The 23,893-nt window shown below is 36.8% G+C and overlaps 1 long non-coding RNA gene across 1 annotated transcript; it reads left to right on the forward strand.

Annotated features, from left to right (window-relative positions):
* The first annotated feature begins 378 nt into the window (after nucleotides 1–378).
* Nucleotides 379–23,319, forward strand: LOC116590031. The gene is made up of 3 exons (XR_004285500.1): nucleotides 379–444; nucleotides 6,645–6,758; nucleotides 22,957–23,319. It is a non-coding gene; the product is annotated as an uncharacterized LOC116590031 (long non-coding RNA).
* Nucleotides 23,320–23,893: the final 574 nt, after the last annotated feature.

Genomic DNA, 23,893 nt, shown 5'->3' on the forward strand with positions numbered 1-23,893 from the left:
TGACAGCCTTCGGCTCAGGTCATGGTCCTGGAGTCGTGGGATCAAGTCCCACATTGGGCTCCCTGCTTGGCAGAGAGTCTGCTTCTCCCTCTGACCTCTCCCCTCATATGCTCTCTTTCCTATTCTCTCTCTCTCTCAAATAAATGAATAAAATATTTAAACTGTGAACAAAAATAGTGTAATATTCAGCTATACATTTCTAAGAAAGCATTTCTCCAAGATGAAGAAATCATTATTATAGAACTTTGTTAATTTGAATTTTCACTCTCATTTTAACTTAAAACTCAAGATAGAGTTAAAATGTATATCTTCTTATGTAAATGTATAATTATATTGCATTTATACATTTACTTATGTCTTTCCTGTCTCCATCAATGGAGGATAAAGTCCTCAAGACTGATTTTTCACAGCTGAAACCGGTCTACCTTGAATAGTGGCTGTTCGGTAAGTACAAGTGGAATCCATGAAGATTAAATTTCTCTGTTTATGAATTCTATTTAAATGCAAGGCCTGTGTGACAGTTTGTACTTAGATGGCATGTTTACATTTTGCTTTTAGTCCTGTAATTGCTCTGTATGGTACGCAATTCAGACTTAATTCATGTAATTTTACACTTAAGGTAGTAGATAACTATTAAGAGACCTGTCCAAATTAACGGGGCCAGAGAGTAGCAGAGCTGGCAATAAAGCTAATGGGTTCTTATTTTCAATTCAGCGAAAACTCTCTCTTACCAAAGGAAATAACTACAAACTCACCTACCTTTGTGAAAATATGATTTGCTCGTTTCTGGCATCCAAATACACAGCTTAGCAAAGAGAACAGAAATTTGACAGACATCTAAAGAAATTCTTCTACTCTCTCTTTTCTGAACTCTCTCTCTCTCTCTCTGCACCCCCTATATATATATTTTTTTCAGTTAATTCACATAGATTATGTATGTAAATATACATATATACTTTCTTACCTTTGAGCATGTTCAGTAGCACTTTTTCTTTATAACTATCTTTCTGTTGAAGGGATTTCAAATAGTTGAGGAAAGCTGAAATAATGATTATCATACTCTCAAAGAGGCATATTCTTATTTGCCAGTTCCAGACAATTCCACTGGACTTTCCAAGTGATTACTGTATCTTCTGCTAAAACCTCTAAGAGCAACCACTTCATATAAAAATTGAAAGCACTTAACAACACAGGCTGTGTATGCAAAGAAGAGAAGCACAAAACCACACTGATTAGGATGATAGTATAAGAAGTTCTTTCAACCTGGTCCTACATAAAACCGGTGAAAGTACTTAAAAAAAATAAGAACAACAAAAATTAAGGCCTCTGGAAGTGATCCTAAGGAAAAACAATACATGAATAAATATCTATTCAAGAAAAATCTATGAAAATTTGGTAAGAAAATCAAGGGTCAAATGGGAAGATAACATATTCAAAGTGATTAAAAAAAAAAAAAAGACCTACCAAGAATCTTATATCTAAGAATGTTGTCTTTCAAAAAGGAAGGCAAAGTTAAGATACATATGATAGAGTCTAGTCATCTGCATAAAAAAAAATATTTTCAAAAATATACGATGAAGGGGTACCTGAGTGGCTCAGTAGGTTAAGTGACCGACTCTTGTTTTCCGCTCAGGTCACGATCTCAGGGTCATGATTTTGGTCATGATCTCAGGCTCTGCACTGAGTGTGGAACCTGCTTAAGATTCTCTCATTCTCTCCTCTCTTCCTTTCTCTCTCTCTCCCCCATTCTTCCTCTGCCCCTACTCCAACCCCCCAGCACCCTTGTGCTCCCTCACCCTAAAAAAAGAAAAAAAAGTCAAACCAATTAATTAAAATGGATGATAGGCCCAAATGTAAAAATGCAAAGATATGAAGCTCCTAAAAAATAACACAGGAGAATTTCTAGATTACTGTGGGTCTGGCAGTAACTTTTTAAATACAACATAAAAGTCTTGCTCCCTGAAATAAATAAGTGATAAGCTAGATTTCATTAGAATTAAAGATTTTCTCTGTGCGAGACAATCTCAAGAGAACAAGAAGACATGCGACCACTGGGAAAAATATTTGCAAAAGTGTATCTATTGAAGGACTGTTATCCAAAATATGCAGAAAATACATAAAGCTCAAAAATGAGAAAATTAACACCTTGATTTTAAAATGGGCCAGGGGTGTCTGTATGGATCAGTTGGTTAAGCAGATTCGGTTTTGGCTCAGGTCATATCTCAGGTTTGTGGGATCAAGCCCTGCATTAGGCTCTGCACTGGGTATGGAGTCTACTTAGGATTCTCTCTCTCTCCCCTCTGCCCCTTTCCCCCTCTCCAAAATAAAATAAAATAAAATAGGCCTAAGTTATGAATAGACACTTCACCAAAGATGTACAGATGGCAAATAAGCACATGAAAAAATGTCCAACATCTTATCTCACTAGGGAATTATAAATCAAAACAACAATGAAATACCACTATAGATCTATAAGAATGGCTGCCACCCACGATAATGGCCACACCAAATGCTGGTGGCAATATGGAGCAACAAGAACTGTCCTTCATTGTTGGTAGGGATGCAACATGGGACATCCACTTTGGGAGACAGTACGGCCATTCTTACAAAACTAAACAATATCTTATCATACAATTCCCCAATTGTGCCCCTTCATATTTACACAAATGAGTTGAAGACATGTCCATACAAAACCCTTCACATGGAAGTTTACAGCTTTTTTTTCACAATGGCCAAAACCTGTAAGCAACTATGATGTCCTCTAGCAGGTGAGTGGCTGCATAAACTGTGCTCCATCACGACAATGGAATAGGATTCAGTGCTAAGACGAAATGAGCTATCAAGTCACGAAAAGACAGGGAGGAACCTTAAATGAATACTGCCAAATGGAAGAAGTGAATCTGAAAAAGTCTAAAACATTATATGACACTCTAGAGAAGGAAGAGCTATGGAAACATGGGTTAGGAGGGAGAGAAGGATGAATTGGCAGAGAACAGATGAATTTCGGAGTAGTGAAACTCTTCTGTCCCCTATCACAGTGGATTACTACAGTTGTGGATATTACAGTACATTAATATATATTTGTACAAACCCATAGAATGTACAATACTTAGAGTGAAACTTAACATAAACTATGGACTTTGAGTGTCCGTGTAGCTTTGTCAATTTTAACAAATGTATCACTCCAGTAGGGGATGGTGATAATGGGGGAGGCTGTGCATGTGTGAAGGCAGGGGATATCTGGGATACATCTGTAACTTATGCTCAATTTGGTAGTGAATCCAAAACTGCTCTAAAAAATTAAGTCTATTAAAAAATCATTAAAGAAATTAAAATGTTAAGAAGAGAGAAACTTTATATAAATACACAGAAATTTCCTTCCACAAATTTTTAATAAAACAGTTATTGTTTGGGCACTTGGGTGGCTCAGGCAGTTAAATGTCTGACTTCGAGTCAGATCATGATCTCAGGGTCCTGGGATCAAGCCTCACTTCAGGCTCCCCACTGAGCATGATGATTGCTTCTCCTTCTCCCTCTCCTTCTGTCCCTCCTCCTGCTTATGCACACACACATTCTCTCTCTCTAATAAATAAATAAAATCTTAACAACACCAATATATTTAGTGTTAAATATATACATGGCATTCTGGTTTTTGTGTTAGGGACTCAAGTTGAAACACAGATGAGTTTTATCTAGAAGAGGCTCACATTCTCTTTGGCCAGATAAAATACATACACACAGAACAACCTTTACCTTTGCAGGCCATGTAATGGTGACCACCATAAGGAAGATTTAAATAACTCCATGGGACTTCAAAAGGAGTACTTCCTTCTCTCAGGGAAAGTTCTTTGAGGCAGGTGGCATTATCACTAGTCTTTGAAAGAAGGGATATATACAAATACTGAAGGTCTTTCCTGGTGGAATGAACTGTAAAAGTAAAGGCATGTGGTTTAGATAGTGGAGGTTTAAGAACACATGCTAACCAAAATCAAGGATTTAACTCCCAAGAGAAAACCTGAACATGCAAAATCGAGGGGGGAAAACTGGAGTAGCCAATCGTCTGTGTAGATGAGGCAGTGATCTACAGGCTAATCCCAGATGGGAGGAGGGAAACTTCTTTATCTAAGACAAGAAGAGGATGGATAAATATTTGAAGTAAATGGATGTTGAAAAAAGAGAATTCAGATAACTTTAAATAATTTATTTTCCTAAACTATGAAGCAACATCTTTGGCAAGGGATCAGAGTGGTCTGGATACAGTTTAAGGCTTGAGATCAAGAGGAGCTTCAAAGAATGTACAGGAAACAATGTGGCAAATATCGTATTAGAGATCATTTGGAGAGGCAAGGCTATCATGTACAGTTGAGCACGTTGTGGCTGTAAAATGGTGCCCAGATGAAAAGCCAAGTGGGAGCAGGAGGTGCTGCCTCAGCCTGTGTCCACTCCAAGGAGGGCCTTTCTTTAACTCACACAGAGATTCTAAATGGGCCAACAGTAGCCCTGAAGAATATCTAAAATGAAATTAATGTTCAGGTTTTATTAAACACCTATACTTTTAAGCGAACTTAGAGTACTTGACTTAAAAGAAGTAAGTGGCTTTGTATTAAAAACTCACCAAAAATTTAAAGAGGACATCCCTTATGTTCCATGAGCCAGTGGTGGCAGGGGAGACCTGAGCAGCACAGTTAGTTAAAGGACAGACTCTTGGTTTTGGCTCAGGTCCTGATTTCAGGATCATGAGATCGAGCCCTGGGTCTGACTTCATGCTCAGCACAGAGTCTGCTTGATTTCCTTTCTCTCTCTCTCCCTCTGCCCCTTGCACTTGCTCTCTCTCTCTCTCTGTCTCTCTCTAAAATAAATAAATAAATCTTAAAAAACCAAACCAAACCAAACAAAAAAGATGTTCCATTAGCCCTGGAACTAGAGCACAATAAGGCATTTCAAGATCATGATGTCAAAGTTCTGTGCTGGAAGCAGCAGTCACTTTTAAAAAGTAGGATTTCCTTCCATCGTAGTTTTGTTGGCAACATTCCCAAAACTATTGAGCAGTCTAAATAATTTGCCAATATATTTATGGTGTGGATTTAATTAGATAAATTGTCACTTTAGCCAAATGGCTTTTCTTAATCACTGCTTGGTTTGGACTTCCTATCTTGGAAATATAACTCGTGTTCTTTGGAAATTCTTAGTGACCAGCCTGGTAGGCAAATTCTAAATAAAAGACTTTCTTCAGATGCTATTTTAGGTAAACTGTCTCTTCAATAATTCAAGTGGTTAAATTCAGTAATTCAAGTGGTTAAAAGTTAAAGGCAGTATTGTATTTAGATGGACATAATTTCAATACTGAAAGCAACACTCAACCATATAGTTTATCGTGCCTCTGCATCAATCAGAGAAGAGCACAATCAATCTTACCCCACGGCACTGGGGATGCAGAGATATTATGCAAATACAAGGAAAGAAAGAGAATATTTTGGCCTTTTTACAACCCTCTTTGTTGCTATTAAATGTCAAACTATACACAATGTACTATTTCACTTCCAAATTTCAGAATTCCCAGACTAATAAAGCTTAAGTAGTTTAAAATGATTATAGCCTCAAAGGCATTTAGGTAGGCTGCAGAAATCACACCTTCCCACCTCTCCCTGGCCTGCCTTGGTGGGTGCTGCAGGGGATAAACCTAATAGAGATAATGCAGAACAGCATGGAGTACCAAATGATCCCACCGAATTGATTTTCAACTGGTGCCAATCAACTGAAATGAATGTGCTTTTTAGTCTGGAATAGTTTACCTCTTGCATATTGAGACAATTGATTTGATGCAATCGGTGATTTTTCTCTCTGTGTCTGCTCTCTAGTATAAATAGACTTACCATTTCTATTTCGTGATGAACAAATAGCCTTGGCCTCTGTGTGTAACCTACATATTACCCATTACAGTTTCTGGGCTGTTACAGGTAAGGATGTAGGGGGTTTTGTCTACTTAAAGAAATGCTCAAAGTAAACAATCAATATAAATCCCAGTATTATTATCTTTAGAAAGAAGTGTTTCTTTAAAAAAAGGTGGTTGTGTAGAATCTGGTTTTCCTAATTCGTGTAAGAGCTCTAAAAATTAAGTTCCTTTCTATTCAGCTACACTGGCTTCAGAAGTTCTTTTCTAATTACTCAATAAAGATACAGTTTCCTTTATTTTTCCAATTTTTATATCTCTAGATCTTTCCATAATTACAGGCACAGGTAACCAATTTGTTCTACCCTTTATTACTAAATTAATTAGTTATCTTTTCATAAAACTAATGTCACCTCAATTCTGGCTTTTTTCCCCCACTCAAAATTCTCACGATAATCTCCATCACAAGATATTTCCTTAAAAAAGTCAATGAAGTTGCAAAGAAAAAGTTAAATGCTGTTATGCTGCCCCATTCTCTCTTCCATTGTCCCAAATAACTCTCCTGACTGCAAGGCTGTCAGGCACAGCATGACACCTGCTAAAAATGCCTTCCACCCAGCGTCTTGTCAGATGTAGCCCATGTTTTGTGCTCTCTGATCTTCTAAAAGAACAAACAAACCCCGGAGCGTAGGAAGGTACTTAGATGGTTCTAGGGAAGCTGTCATTTCCACGGTTGCTTTGTTCTTCACTGCAGAGAGAGGCCGAGACTAAAAACTCCTGGAAGAAAAGAGAAGAATGAAATAGCATCACCAGCATGTGGATGAATGTCAAGTAGCGGAAGAGGCTGGACCACGTAGCAAAGATGACTGTAGGTGCAGATACAAAATGGGAAGAGAATATTTGAGTGTTTTAGTGAGTATTCAAAGTGAAGACCATGTGGAAATGAAATGTACAGAAATGTGTCATCAGGGAAAATCACAGTCAATGCTGTTTAGCCTTCTGGTTATAAAATGCTCAAATATTTGCCCAAACTATCCTCTCTGGTCTACAATATTAGGGAGATACAAGCAAAATATGTGTGTAAATGTGTGTGTGTGTGTGTATAAATGACTCTAACCTTCATTATATTGAAAAGAACAGAATGCTTAAAGTGTTGAACAATACATAGGAATCTATTTTCTACAAAATACTTGAGCACATAGATACAAATATTACAAGTATGCTCAGAGCAACACTGCTAGTGGTAGAGGGAAAAAAAAAAAAAGTAATTGAGAGAGAAGAATTATACAATATCCACAGATGGAAAACTGTGCAGCCATTACAATAACTGAATTAGATTCTGACTTAGAAAAATATCCACTGCATATTGTTAGATGAAATAGCAAGCCTCAGAACACAATGAAGGATCTGATCCCAATTTGTTTAAAGACCCAAACGAAATTGTAGTCGAACATAAAAGATGCATACTTATATGCACAGAAAAATTCTCAAAGGATAATAAACACAGAACTATTAAGGGAAAGAAAGCAGAGGAGGGCGTACCCTTTTTACTATACACACTTACAATATTATTTGAACTTGTTAAGGCCAGCATGTTTTTCTTGTTTAATTTAACTAAAACAAAAAGATTAAAAGAAAAGTGTACATTGTGTTCTTGGAGTAAGTATGATTTTAGATAGTTCGGGGGGGAAGGAAAAGCATCAGACTTCCAAATAGACTTTTCCATTTATATTTCAGTACCTCTGGCTCTTTTTTAAAGGTCATAAATATATGTAGTTGATGACTACAGAGTGACCTGTTTATCCTTTCCCTTGGCTTTGAAGTCAAGAAATATGTGTGCCGCCCTCTCCACATGCCTCTTTTCGGCCGGCACCCGTTTTCCATGTGGTCTGTTGTTACAATATCCTGGAATCCACATAATAAAACCTCAACTTTTGTCTCTTGACTTCCAATTCTGTGATTAAAAGGGAATCCAATTATAGTGCAGAGGAGTGCCCAAAGTGTATGTGTACAGAACAATGAGTTCTGATGAGGTACAGAGGGTTCTGGCAAGGTATGGCTCCAAAGCAGAGAAAATCAGCAGTATTTTGTTGTTGTTTCTTTGTTTGTTTTTAAGATTTTTTTAATATATATTTATTTGACACACAGATCACAAGAAGGCAGAGAGGCAGGCAGAGAGAGAGAGGAGGAAGCAGGCTCCCCACTGAGCTGAGAGCCCGATGTGGGGCTCGATTCCAGGACCCTGAGATCATGACCTGAGTCGAAAGCTGAGGCTTTAAGCCACTGAGCCACCCAGGCGCACCCAAAATCAGCAATGTTAACGGAGTAAGTTAAATGCAAAGAGATACGGGAAAGATACTTGTTCATTTAATCTCTATTGAAGAGGCAGTCACATGTTAGGAGAGAAAAGGAAGGTTTGAAGCATAACTGTAGAAAATTAGTGTCTGGGCACCTTCAGACACTCATAAATATTGGAGTTCTCTCCACCTCCACCACCCCCTCCCCCGGCCACCCCCAAATTTCCTAAATCTCAAATAGTATAGGCATCACCCGTGACAAGAAAGCAGGCCAGTAATGGATGCTAGTTGTCACGTAGAGACACAGAAAAGAAACAGTGAGGCACAGCTTGTTCTTCATTAAAAAGCATGTCATGTGAAAGGGAGTCCAGAGTAAAGTGACCAAACTTTTGTACACACATTGGTCTGACTTCCATGTCACAGCAGCTGCTGTCTTTGTAATCAATGTATGTGGAACTGCAAAAGCATCCCCATGACACTTTCAAATGTGTTTTGCAACTTTTTCCATGTGGTTGGCAGGTTCTGGCAAAGCATAAATTAACTACCCATGGGTCTGTCATCCTATTACATGTGGCAGCTTTGTGATTATATGAAACAAGTGAGTACTTTCCTTCCTATTTTCAGAACGATCATATCCAACCTTTGGATACAGAAAAACACTAAAATGCACATAGTGATAGCACAGAACAGCTCTACTGTGGTATTAAAATTATGTCTCAGGTGATCAAATCCCTGTATAGCAAATATGTGTCTTTGTATCTTCACAGTCAGGGCTGCATCTGGGTATTCCTACTGCGACCACTTAAAATGTTGATAACTATCTGATTCATCCCCTTATGTCCAGTTTCTCCTTGACCCAAAACCTACCTACCACCCGCTAGACTAATCTTCTTTATGCCTAATTTTTACAGCATTCTAAAGTCCTCCGTGCCTTGCTCATGCCTAATGAATTTAAAAATAAACCCCACAGCCTACCCCTGGAAGCTTTTCATCACAAAGATTCAACTTACAGTTTCTGTCTTTGTTGTCTTATACCTTCTACCTGAAATATGGATAGCTTTTCTCCACCATTGCCTTTTGAAGTTCAAACAGTTCTTTTTTTCTTTTTAAATTTTTATCTTTAATGGAAGTCTAGTTGACGTACAATATTAGTTTCAGATGTAAAACATAGGGATTCAACAATTCTATGCCACAACTTTCATCACCGTCTGTCACCATACAAAGTTTTTATTATATTATATTCTCTATGCTCTATTTTTCATCCTTATGACTTATTTACCTTATAACTGGAAGTCTGTACCTTTTAATCCTCTTCACCAATTTTTCCCATCTCCCTCACCCCGTCTGCTCTGGCAACCATCAGTTTGTTATCTCTGTTTATGACTCTGTTTCTGTTTTTTCTATTTGCTCATTTGTTTTGTTTTTAAATTCCACATATAAGCAAAATCATATCTGTTTTTCTTTCTTTGACTTATTTCACTCAGCATAAGGCCCTCTAGGTCTGTCCATGCTGTCACAAAGGGGAAGATTTCCTTCTTTTTTTTCATTGGTAATTTGTCGAAAGCACAAGATTTCATAGTGAAGCAGGATACTGAACTAGGTCTTAATCATCTGCATTAAGTTGTCTGAAATAGAAACACAGATAGCGACATTTTGGAAAAGAGCACCAGGAACATAGTGGTTGATAAATAATTGACAACTGTCTAATTTTCCACCAATGACCATTAAGTGAAAGATTCTACCTTTATATTTTAATTTTCATTTTCTCACTATTCTGTTCTTTCCAGATTTCCCACTGGTGCTCCAACATAGATGAAATGCTTTTTTTCAGGAATAAGGAAGTACAAACAGCTTCTGTCTGTTTGGTGTGTCTGTTGTAGTTAAACAGTGCTAAGATCTGGAAGCAGATCATTCAGATTTCAATCATATCTCCTCTGACACTTACAAGTCTTACTCTAAATCTCTGCCTTTGGTTTCCTCAGGCATAATATAGACAGTATCAGACATAGTTTGCAGGGCTCTTAGTAACTCAACAGATGTAATATATGTAAAATGTCTGGCACAGCGTGAGTGGTCAATGGATATTTGTCAAAAATAACTAACTGGCAGGTACAGATGATTATCTGTGTTACTTACTCAGCATTTTTGTATAAACCGCAATCAACACAGAACATAGTAAACAAAATTAGTGCAACTTAATGAAGAAATAACTAAACTTGTAACTGAAGTACTCTTGCTTTGGAAGATCCTTCTGGCATGGTTGCCAGTGTCTTTTCTGGCAAAACCCTTATTTCCTATTTCTTAATTTGCTCATTCTTAATCAAGGGGGTTCCATTAAATTGTCTCTAAGATTTCGTATGGAGCTAATGTTCTTTATTCATACTTTTAAAAAATGTATACCCTAAAAACAAAATAAAACAACAACAACAAAATGTCTACCATGCCTAACTCCAGAAAGGAAAAGCAACCATCCCAATTTCTTGGTCACTCCTATTTGAATCAGAGTATGCCAAGTTATGCCATGGAAATAACCCCAAATCATAGTGTGTCTATAACACAAAGGTGAGTGTCCCCCAAAGGAACTGACCAGTAAGAGTATGCAGCAGTAGTCACTGTGGTAGCTGGTGGGACGCGGGTGGGTTGCGAAGGGTGGATACATTGGTACCTATCAATTAAAAGAATAATCTCAGGATCTCTCTCCCTTTCTTTATTACTCTTTAAACAATTTCCTAGGCATATTGATTGCATTTCAAGATATCCAAAGAATAATTCAAGTTCAGCAGTAGTCTATCATTTTCCATCTCTAAGCTACAGCAGGCAAATTTCCCCTGGAGAAAGCTAGGGTCATATAAGGTACCAAGGGGATTTTTTCCTGTTTTGGTTATTCTGGGAAGGAAGATTAGTGTGGGAGAGGCATAAAGCCAAACATGTTCAAGTTAATCCAGAAATATACAAAATGCCAAACGTAAAATGTTAAGAGTTTCAATTTCTAGAATATACATAGCTGGTTAATTTATAAATTAGGTTTCCCTTAAAGCTTTGGTGCTTTTATAAGGCTGTATCCACTGAGGAAATAAAACACTTCAACTTTGCTTTGTGCATTCAACTATCAAGGACGATTCACTTGCAATCTTTTTTTTTTTTTTTTTTAATTTAGGTCATTTTATCATTAGTAGTCAACAGTCTCAAATATTTAGACCTCTATCCAAAGATAATGAAAAAAAAGCAAACAAACATATTATCGTAACCTATTTAAGAATGCTTTAACTATGAAACACCATTCAAGCATAAGTCACTTCTTGAATTATGGCTGAACTTTAGAATCTCTTTTTAGGCCAAGTCAAGAACACCAATTTATGAGCTTATTGAGGAAAATCAATGCTTAGAACATACCTGAAATTTACAAAGGGTCAATCCTCATTAATGTAATTTGCAGTAAGAGCTAAACAGAATAAATAACACACATTTTAATTGGGGATCTCTATTAATAAAACAGTCTGTGCACAGTAGCTCCTAATTGGCACGGTTTTCTTTACGTGTTCAATGTCTAAAAGGCCTACAGCAGAAAGAACAGGTGGTAACAGGAATCATTTTAACAGCAGTACAAAGAACTAAAGAAAATTCAGACCCATCTAAAGAGTGAACTATTCATATAAAATTAGGGCTTCCTTAGTTTTATGACAGTAATATCTCTTCTTAAACTTTCACTACCCCTCAGGAATGATTACAGAGATTTTAACTTAATTTTAAAGCCTACACATACTATGATATGACATATTTTCTTAAATCCCATCTCTTCTGCATCAGTTAATAAGCACACCACAGAGAGGATACTTTCCTTGGCTTTAGATTTGAAGGAAGTATGTTGATAAAGAACAAAGGGAGTTGTTCTTTTTTAAGTTTTGATTAGTTGAAATAGTTTTATTTTATAAATTAACAAAAATGGAAATTAAAGTGTACTAGATTGTCTACAACAAAATGATCAGGACATACTCTCCTAGATGAAGTCAAAGTCAAAGTAAATAATAATATTCCACTTATTAAGCAGTTCAAGTGTTCTACAGTTCTTCTCATAAGTATGTAATGAATATATTTACTACTGAAAATGAGAAAGAGAGAAAAGAGAGAATCCTGTAATCGAGAGAGTTGTGATTTAGATATTAAATATTCCTCTGGCTCTATGCAAGGACCAAAACCAAATTGTAGTTGTGTTATTGAAAGATATATTTTTTAAATCTCCCTTTTATGGGCTACCTGTGAGACATTTTAGACAAGTCATAAAAAGTCTTGATGGACTAACTCGTCAACAGACATAATAGGGCCATTTTAATGTCAGTCACCTTGGCAAGAGGAACTTGGAATCTGAAAATGTACTGTCAATTGTAATGTAGTTTCCAGTGTGTACTACCCAGGACTTTCACCGATGTTAAAATGCCTTATTTCCTTAATAAGAAGAGAGCCAGAATATAAGAGAAGGACACAGACAAAAGCAGACCAGAAGAGAGAAGAAGCGACAAAGAGAAACTAGAAAGGCAAAGGAATGTGTATAGACTATGTAAAGGCTCCACACCTGTGTAAATACATAAGGGTTCCATGAACTCAAAATGCTCTTTAGCTTTGACCCAAAGCAAAAGAATATTACTTTAGTGACTATCACCCAAGTGCACAATCCTCTTAAAAATAGATCCTTTGTGAATTGTATTAATCACCATGTATGAAACCTTTCAGTCTGAAAGGTAAATTTCAAGGTGTTGAAGCAACGTCAGTATGGAGGGTGTTGCTTTTGGAGGAAAGCTGTCAGGTCTTTCATGGGTGCTGTCAAGTACAAGTTGTCAATATGAATAAGAGACTTTAGGGGCACTTATAAGAGGGACTGCGAGGGTAAATGTATGACGAGGGAACGTGGGGTTAAATTGCCAGGAGCCCTTTCTATTTTTTTTTAATTAGAAATTCCATCTAGCAGTTTTGAGTCCATGGGGATTCTGAGGCCAAATCTAGAGGAATGTGTTTACAGAACGACTGAAATCTGTAAGGTCAGGACCACGGCAACATCAGTAATTAAAAACCAGTTTGACTTAAAATTAGTGTCATTAATTGTGTTTTAAAAGTTAACATCTTCTAAGAATTTCTCACCCTCGGAGTTTCCCTCTGCCCTCCTCCTTGTAAGTTAAAGAGTGGTTAACACAACTGAAAAAGCCAACTGTGTTGGAAACCAAAATGACGGTACTCGTTAGAGGAGAATAAGGTGTTTGGCCTGCGTGTGGGGAATGCACGGATCAGACCAGCTCACACCACCCACATGAAGCCTGCGGAGCCACCTCAGTTCATAACTTTCACACCACTCTATGTTTTGCTTTGGTTCCCTTAATTCAAAGCCTGTGATCTTTGGAAATGGTTTTGTTTTCCCATGGTCTTAGTTGGGCTTCCTAGAGAGCAGCGCCTGGCAACAGCTTTCCTCCCCAGCCTCACTAGAACTCCAACAACAGACTTCTTGTAATGACTCCAGAACAGGGGTAGGATTAGGATATTTGTCCAAGAGACCTGGCTTTTCTCAGTCTCACACCTTCTGATTTTGAAAGGAAGAAAATTTGTTCCTGAGTTTTAAAGAAGACATTTTTATTCTCCTGTTGACCCTTGGGCCCTGAATCTAGAGATAACACAGTCATTTTTCAAATATTCAGATCTTCATGGGCTACCAAGGTTCCAGCACAGAGAGCTAGTATCATCTTTCAACTCGAAATGCTTCAAATGGATCAAGGTAACAGTCTTTGTTCTTTGAGGCTGCTATAGCAAAATGCCACAGACTGGGTAGATTATAAACAACAGATGTTTATAGCTCACAGTTCTGAGGGCTGGAAGTCCAAGATCAAGGTGCTGGCATGAAGGCCTTCTTCCAGGTCACAGAATTCTAGTTGTGTCTTCATATGGTGGAAGGGGTAGGGATTTCTCTGGGGTCTCTTTTTATAAAGGCACTAATCCCTTTCATGAGGGTTTTTCCCTCATGACTTAAACACCTCAAAGGCCCCAATTCCTAATACCTTCACTTTTGGGGGTTGGAATAACAGCATATGAATTTTACAGGGACACATTCAGACCACAGCAACAACATTCCAAATTTAAAGCTGTGTATCTGATAGGGGAACTCAGAAAGTAAAGATTCACCAACCAAATGACCAACCTGGAAACTCTATCAAGCAAGTCATCTTCATACCAAGTAGTATTTTCTCAACAACAGGATATGCATGATAGAAGGAATTATTACCTTCTACAGTGACCACAGATTTCCTTGATTGGATCAAGAATATACTATGACAAGCCACACAAGAGGAGACCAAATATCTCAGCACCGTGTAACTCTCCAGATAGGTTCATGAATGTCGTGAAGGCACACGCACAGAGTGCACCTGCTACAATTTCATGGTACTAGACACTCAAGAAATATATGAACTTGGCCTGAACAATAAATGATGGTTAGTACCAATACATACTTTTTGTCAGAGTGGAGGTAAGAGCGGATTTGGTTGGCCCTTTTTCGCTGGGAACATTCTATTTTTCACCACTTCTTGCTCATCAGTGAAATGACAAATGTTAATGTCTATGGCTTATGCTTGTAATTCTGTATAATCAGCAAAATATCAAATTCGATTCAGTGTAATTTTAGAGAAAAAGTATTTCATTTGTCCTTAAAGTATTTGCTTTGAAATTTGAAAAATTATGATTTAAATCTTAGCTCATCGCATGATTAGAATATGAAAACATTTGAATTAAATAGCTAAACAATGGATGTAACGTATAAAGGATAGTCAAAAATTCATTCATTTTACCCTTTTGGATAGTAAGTACATAATCCAAACCATCTGTGTATGTGTATATGTGTTCTCTTTTATTTTTTATTTTATTTATTTATTTGACAGAGAGGGACACAGCGAGAGAGGGAACACAAGCTGGGGAGTGGGAGAGGGAGAAGCAGGCTCCCCGCAGAGCAAGGAGCGTGATGCGGGCTCAATCCCGCATCAGTCCCAGGACCCTGGGATGATGACCTGAGCCAAAGGCAGACGCTTAGCAACTGAGCCACCCAGGTGAACTTATTTTTTATTTTATTTGTTATGTATTCTCTTTTAATCAGTGTATCTATTCTATGAATTTACCAATGCCATGCAAATGAACATGTACTGGCTAACTCCTGGGGAAATAACCCATTTGGATGAATTGAATTTGAATTAATTTCCATGAATATCTCCATATTATACGATAGGGATATTAATTCTCTGCTCCAGGAAATTTTTCTGTAGCATAATATTTGATATGTATACCTTCATGTCCGAACTTTATCAAATAGAGAAGAATCTCCTGCATTTCCCTGAATATTTCACTCAGAAACTAATGCCATTAAGATACAGCGTGACCATAGCAAGTAGTTGTTTTTCTCTTCCTTTTACAATTCATGAAAGAGATTTGGTTTATGTGTTACTTATATAACATATGTATGTCAAGTAATTGAAATAAGTACTCAGATATGTGTGTGTTATCCAAATTTAAAGTATGTTTTCACTTTCAAAGACTCAGTTGGCTAAAATCAATTGTTTGTACAAGTGTGTGTGGAGAAGACTGTATGTATGTGTTGACACATATGTTCTTGGTATGTAATATCATTGTAGCTTCCTGATGTTATTTCTAATAGCCTTTATAATGTATGAAAACTTATGATAAGCAGCCCTGCCAGATGCCTGATTTAGGATACTGACCTAAAAAAATGAATGCTAATATTTAAGAACAAAACTTAATAATTAAAAACAAACCTCTTTTTACAAACTATATTCATTTTTTACTACTGTTTAGAGTTTACGTGTCTCAAAAGTATCATCAGCACAAATAGTCACACTTAAGACAAATATGAAATGTCTATAGAATTACGTAATGTGGAAGGATTGTATGCCATTAAATTAGAACTAAATAGTCATCAAAACTGAAGGTTCGTTTTGTTTTAAACTTCATGGCAGCTAAGTTAAAAATTAAAAGAACACATGAGATAAAATGATAACTATAGGGGCGCCTGGGTGGCTCAGTGGGTTAAGCCGCTGCCTTCGGCTCAGGTCGTGATCTCAGGGTCCTGGGATCGAGTCCCGCATCAGGCTCTCTGCTCAGCAGGGGGCCTGCTTCCCTTCCTCTCTCTCTGCCTGCTTCTCTGCCTACTTGTGATCTCTCTCTGTCAAATAAATAAATTTAAAAAATCTTAAAAAAAATGATAACTATACCATTTAAAATATATTGAAGGCACATATCTACATAGATGCTTTTAAATGGCAAAATATTCACCATAAACATTATTTATTTCCTAAATTAAAATTAAACACATGTATTTTTCTGATCATCAAGTCGATTTATCTTTCAATTACTATGGTGTAAACTTAAGCATAAAAAAGAAAAAAAAACCTTTTATGGAAAGATTTCTATAAAAATTTGTACTTCTGTAAATGTCTAGCATTCAAGACTAACTGATACACTTTCAATACAAAAGAAATGATTAAGTAGAAATATTTAGCTTCAGAGTGAAGACTTGTTTCAATCCTAGTTCTGTAGTTGACTGCCCATTTGTTTTTTCATTTCATTTACACTCTCTGAGTTTGTTTGTTAAAAATGCTATAACAAACATTTGAAGTAAATGTGATAATGTAGGTAAATTACATGAGACATGATGCATTCAATTATGTGAAAGATACATTCTTCCTAAGGAGCCAATACTTCAATTATATATTAATAGTGTCTTGAATTTGTAAAATAATGCATAACTTAAACATTTGTACGTGCATTAATTTGTAAATTTCAGGATTGTAGGACATGATTATTTTTACCGACCTTTATTGAGGTATCATTCACAGATACTATTTACCCATTTTAAGTGTAGAATTGGATGTAATTTGGTAATATGATGCAGTTGAGTAATACCACCATTATCAAAATATAGAATATCACCCTAAAAACTTTCCTTGAGTCCGTCTGCAGTTAGTCTTCTCTTATGACTCCCAGTCTTGGGCAACCATTGACATACTTCAGTAATTACACTTCTGCAGTGTCAAATTACGTATGATGTTAGGAAAAGGGGTACAACTTCTTTGCCTCATCCTTTCATCTTATTCTTAAAGATTTTCAATGGCTCTAGCACCATTTGTTGAAAAGACTGTCGTCTCACTGAATTACTTTGGCATTGAATTGAAAATCCATTGTCTTCCTCTGAGAAGACATAAAACTATATACTCCCATGGATCTGTACGTTTGTCTTCATACTAATACCACACTATCTTAATTACTTTATACTAATACCACACTATCTTAATTACTGGGCTTTCATAGTAAACCTTGCAAGCAGGTAGTGTGTTTTCCAATTGTTCCTTTTCTTAAATTGTTTTAAAATTGTGTACACCTTTACATAGAAATTTTAGAGTCAACTTGTGAATTTTGGGGCGGGGGAGAAAAAAAGCACACTATGATTTTGATTTAGATTACAGTATGGTCACCTATTTATCTGTTGAGTTTTTCATTGTCATATAATTCAAAGTTTCTTAGGGATCTCTTCTTCGATATATGGAATATTTAGAAGTTTATTATTTATTTTCCAAATATGTAGGTCTTCCTAGTGTCATTTTGTTACTGATTTCTAATCAAATTGATTTCGGCTGGAAAACATTTTCTTTATGATTTCAATATTTTTATTTTTATTTTTATTTTTTTTTATTATTATTTTTATTTTTTTATTTTATTTTATTTATTTTTTTATTTCCAGCATAACAGTATTCATTATTTTTGCACCACACCCCGTGCTCCATGCAATCCGTGCCCTCTATAATACCCACCACCTGGTACCCCAACCTCCCACCCCCCGTCCCTTCAAAACCCTCAGATTGTTTTTCAGAGTCCATAGTCTCTCATGGTTCACCTCCCCTTCCAATTTCCCCCAACTCCCTTCTCCACTCTAAGTCCCCATGTCCTCCATGCTATTTGTTATGCTCCACAAATAAGTGAAACCATATGATAATTGACTCTCTCTGCTTGACTTATTTCACTCAGCATAATCTCTTCCAGTCCCGTCCATGTTGCTACAAAAGTTGGGTATTCATCCTTTCTGATGGAGGCATAATACTCTATCCCCAGGGGTACAGGTCTGTGAATCACCAGGTTTACACACTTCACAGCACTCACCAAAGCATATACCCTCCCCAATGTCCATAATCCCACCCCCTTCTCCCAAACCCCCTCCCCCCAGCAACCCTCAGTTTGTTTTGTGAGATTAAGAGTCACTTATGGTTTGTCTCCCTCCCAATCCCATCTTGTTTTATTTATTCTTCTCCTACCCACTTAAATTTATTAAGAATTTGTTATAGAATACCATATGGCCAATCCTTACATGTAGGTTGCCATTTTTGCAGTGGTCGTATGTATTTCTAATGAGAAGTCAATCAGTCATCAAATCACTGATTCCATTTTGTACTTTATTTAATGGGTCATTTTTCTCTTGCTGATTTCAAGATGTGCTCTTTTCTTTGTGGGGAGAGAAAGTTTCAACAATTTGTTGTATGGATTGTATATTGTGCTGAGGCACAAACTTTTTTGTGTTTTTCCACCTTCTTTTTGAGAATAGTAGATGTGGAATTTCTGTCTTTAATTAAATTGAAACCCTAAACTATTATTTCTTTATTTTTCCTTTGGTTCATTCTATCTCTCCTTTCCTTCTAGGACTCTAAAAACATACATGTTCAACTATTTGATATTATCTAAAAGGTCCTGAGGGTTTGTTAGGTTTTTTGTTGTTACTGTCATTTTTTTTTATATATAATCTTTATTTTCTGTGTTCTTCATATTAGATAAATTACTTTATTTTATCTTCGGGTTCATTGAATCCTTCATTTATCATTTCCATTCAGCTGTTAAATCCATCCAGTAAAATCTTAATTTCACCTATGACTTTTATAGTTCTGGAATTTCTACTTAGTTCTTTATATTATATGGTCAATATTTCTCTGTTGTCATTTCCCATATTTTCATTCATATGAAAATATTTTGCTTTTTCTTCTTTCAGAAAAACTGTAATAGCCATTCCAAAACTGTAGTCTGTTAGTTCCAATAGCTAGGCCATTTCAGAATCTGTTTTCCTTTCTCTTAAAAATGGGCTCCATTTTCCCAATTCCTCTTAGATATGGGGTAATTTTTACTTGCATTTGGTACAGAATCTGTCATTTTCTTTGATTTGGTTGCTTCCCCTACCTCAGCAGGCAATTGTCTTAGATAGACTGGAAATGGAAACTCTGTTCCTTAGGTGGAAGCCTATCTCAGTCTTTTGTCTCTTTGAGTCTGTACCATGTACACACACCCCAGGGCTCCATGAGAGAATATGGGATCATCTCTCTGTTCCTTCTAGAAACTCCCTGTTCCCTTCAGGAGCCATAGATCCCTGGTAGCCTCATATTTCTGATTTCCCAAGTCAAAGTATTACAGCTGTTCTACTACCAGCAGTATGCATTCTGCTAATACCATGATACCTATCCTTGGCCCCAGGCTAAAATCACAGGATTGAGAACCCTGTTTATATGCTTCCCCTTCTCAGTGCATGGACTCCTACTAGAGTCTGTCTGTGGCTGATGGCTGTCCGGTGTAGCTGTTTTTGGTATTATGTCCAGATTTTATCATTGTTTCCTTTAGTGGGGGAGGGGTGGTCAAATAACAACCACTTATGTAATTACCAAAACGTTATTTCCATTTTATATGTGAGAACACTGGTGTCAAGTCAATTAAGTAAATTTACATAGTTAACAAGAAATAGCAATGGAGCCGATGCTACCCCTTAATATCATGGTAATATATTCTTTCAGCATTGCTCATTTTCATCTGGGAATATACACTTTAAATTAAATGTATACTTATCAATATCCTGAAAATAGGCAGTTACACTAAGAACCTGTAGTAAATTCTATAGTTCTTGATTATATTTACTTTAGAAAACAAGTGTACAGTAAGAACATTTCCAGATCACCAATATGTTCATTGCAACAAACATAAATATCAAGAGAGAATAGAATTCAGCTGTTGTGCTCAGCAGCAGTTATTACATTCATATAATAGTTATAATAACAGTGAAGCATATGAATAGTTACTAATCAATAAAGACTAATTTCAAAATAATGTTTAGTGTACCATAGATGGACCTTGTAGCTATTAGAACTGAGACATATTTCCAGAGATAGTTGAGTCAGCACAACACGCTAAACTTTATGTTTATAAGAAACTACGTTGATATAAGTATGGCTTAAACATCCGGAAATTTCCACTTGAAGACTAATCCCTAGCCTCGTGGTGTTAGAAATTCTCTGAGGTCCAGTGCTAATCCTTTAAATCATTGCCTACCCTAATCTTTTCTTCATTCCCTATGTAATCATTATTGTTGTTGTTGTTAGGATTATTAGAATACTAATGGTGGCCATACTAATGGGAGGTACTAAATACATCTACTTTTTATCCAGAAATAAGGAAGTGTTCCTGAATGAACAAGACTGGGATAGCATCCCTTATACTTCTTTGTTTTTCTGGAAGGACTCTGAGCTACTCAGTCATTTTAACCACAGTCACTGACTGTGATGGAAAGCAAACTGAATGAAATGCATATTCAAAACTATTTACTTAACCCAGAAGGTAGCAGACAGGGTATTTAAAATAAAGCTTCTGGTGTAACATGTGATAACTTTAATGATTATTGTGCTGGAAAACAGGTGGCAGCTTGCTTCCCTTCCATTTCTTTTTACTCCCTCCTCCTCCCTTTCCATCTGTTTTTTTTTTTTTTTTCTTTCCCCTTTTTCTCCAGCCTCTCCTGTGTTTTAATCTGTGAAGAGCAATTTGCTGACTTCAGTTTATGGGAAGGAGATGCCCATGAACAATGGGAGTCAAGGGTGCAGAAACACCTCCTGTTCCCACTACCACTCTTTCCTATTTCCTGTAATAAGGTGCTCTGCTGTTTTATAGGTAGATGGATGTGCTTTTATGATGAATGCTAAGGTGGTATTCCTCACAGGTATTCCTCAAGATAAAAATGTTGGTAATTAACGGGTATGTATGTATTAAACTTTTAATTTTTGGAAGAACATTTCCTGAAGGCATGTTACCGCACCAATGCTAGATTTGAATTCTTTCAGTATCACTGGATACCCTTTGGTTATTCAACTTTAATTTGGGATTTGCCTACATAAGGCCAAATATTTGGACAAAAAGCAAAAAAAAAAAAAAAAAAAGAAAAAGAAAGAAAGAAAGAAAAAACAACCCTAGAAAATCATCCATGAAGGTTTTAGGATTAACATGCCAAACACTGTAATACATTTTTCTATTATCTTAATGTAGACAATTATCACATTACTTCTAAATTATTGGCCTTCTTGACTCTACTCTTACCCCAAACATGCCATCTTCCATAAATGCTTCAATAACCATCTTCCACAAACAAAGATCCCATGATTTTACTTAACCAGTCACAAATCTTTAACAACTCTTTATTATACTTAGGACCAAAACAATAATTGAGGACTGATATTTCTGTGACTGCAAAAATTTTGTGCTGCAAGAATGCAGGAAGCATAAATTATTCATTCAATCATTTATTCATTTATGAATGCATAAAACATTTATCGAGGGCCAACTATGTGCCAGGTATTGTTTAGATATTGGAAGAGAGAATAGTTAAGTGAATACACCAGATAAAAATCCCTGCCTATATGGAGCAATGAAGGGAGAAATGCAATGAACAAATAAGCAGGTTGTCATTATAGCATCTTGGAAGACGGTAAAGTATGGAAAAATGAAGCAGAGAAGGTGTCCCTATTAGGGGTGAGGAGTCAGCTCTAAACGGGATGATGACGGAGTTCTTACTGCTGTTTACAAGCAGTCTAAGGAGGTTAGGGAAAAGAATGTATTCGTATCTTAGGAAGCATTCTCCAGGAAAGGGGGCTCATGGAACCTGCCTGTCACATTCCCAGAGCAAGGAAGAGAGCAACCTGACTGGAACTGAGTAAGGGAAGGAAGGCAGAAACTGTCAGAGAGTTAAGGGGGCTAGGAGCTAGGCCGGTGTAAGGACTTTGGCCCTGACTCTGAGCGAGGCAGGAAGGGATAGGCAGATTTCGAGCAAAAGAAGGGCATGGTCTGGATTACAGTTTAAAATGATCACTCTTAAAATAAATACATACATACATAAAAAAAATAAAATGATCACTCTTCTCTTTTGAGAATTAAGTGGAAACGGGCTGGGGCAAATCAGGGAGACCTGGAGGTTCCTGAGTTAATCCGGGTTACAGATCGGTGGACACCTGCAATAAAGTGAAAGCAACGCACAGGAACAGATAAGGGTTTTGTGGGGCCCTCTAAAAAAAATAGAAAATTATCGCCAAAAAGTATGTATTTATTCAGAAAAGATAAGATTTAAAAAAAAAACAAGGTAACGATATTACCAGTGTTAAAACTGACAACTCAGGTATCATAAAAATCTTAGAATATACAACTTATTACTATTATTACTATTAGCTGTATGATATACTTCTATGTTACTTTTGCCCTACATTGTAGAAGCATTTTTTGAATACCTCCTCATATAATACTTCTAAAGGAGAGAGAATAGAAAGGTAATTATCTCATTGAAAAAATCAAAACTTGTTCTTTTATGGAAGCCAACCTACATAAAAATCTTTTATTGTTGACAGTGTAGAAAAATAACTTTTAGTTTCATAATTTCCTCTGCAGTTCTTGCCCATGCTGTGCCTGATGATGGATGGAAGACCTCCGAAGCTCTAGTCCTTGAATTTCCCTTCTCTGACCCCTGGAGAAAGCCACTGTGTTAAACACTGGTCCAGCTTGGCCTAATCTTTATCTCTGGGGGCTCCTCCCCTCTATTCACCATTGCTACCACAGGGTCAGTCTGGCGGGGAAAGGGAATGGGGTGGGGAAAGGTGGGGCCTGGATAAACCTTGGTTATAATGTTTATCTAGCAGACAGAAAAACCATGATGCCTTCAGATCCTTCTCCTTGGTGTGAACAGTAGGACCCCGATATTGGTCAAGTCCACCAGGGGCAGTGTGTTGCTGTGGACTTTGTGGTTCTAGACAGGAGTGCTGCTAGCACAGAGCCCCCTACTGTCAGCCTCAGATCCACCGCTGGAATGTATTTGTGCCTCTACCACGTGTCTAGATTCCTTTCTCCTGATCCCTAGAGAGCTAGAAAGGCTCCATGCAAGTGAGAGGCCATAATTTTTAAGTTTCATTACTTCTAAGTTAAATCTACTTTTCGAAGTGGAGATGGAAGAAGTCTGATTCTTTATAAATGTGGTAAAAGAACCAAGAGGACTTAATGATGGATTGAATGTGTGTGTAAAGAAAGGGAAGAAGGCGAGAAAAGCACTGATTTTAGCCCAAGTTCCTAGAAGGATGGAGTTGTCATTTTTTCAGATGGAGAAGGAAATGGGAGGAGAATACTGGAGAATATGAATAGAAATTCAGTTTTAGACATGTTCAATTTCTAACAGTCACTGATGTACAAATAGAGATGCTTAAAAAGACAGCTGGATATGAGAAGGGCAATCAAGAGAAAGCAGCAAATAATCTAGTGTACATATGTAACATTGAATCATCCTGTTATATACTTTAAATATATGCAATGTTCTTTGTAAATTATACCTCAGGAA

This window comes from Mustela erminea, chromosome 5 (assembly GCF_009829155.1).
Source record: "Mustela erminea isolate mMusErm1 chromosome 5, mMusErm1.Pri, whole genome shotgun sequence".
NCBI classification, from domain to species: domain Eukaryota; kingdom Metazoa; phylum Chordata; class Mammalia; order Carnivora; family Mustelidae; genus Mustela; species Mustela erminea.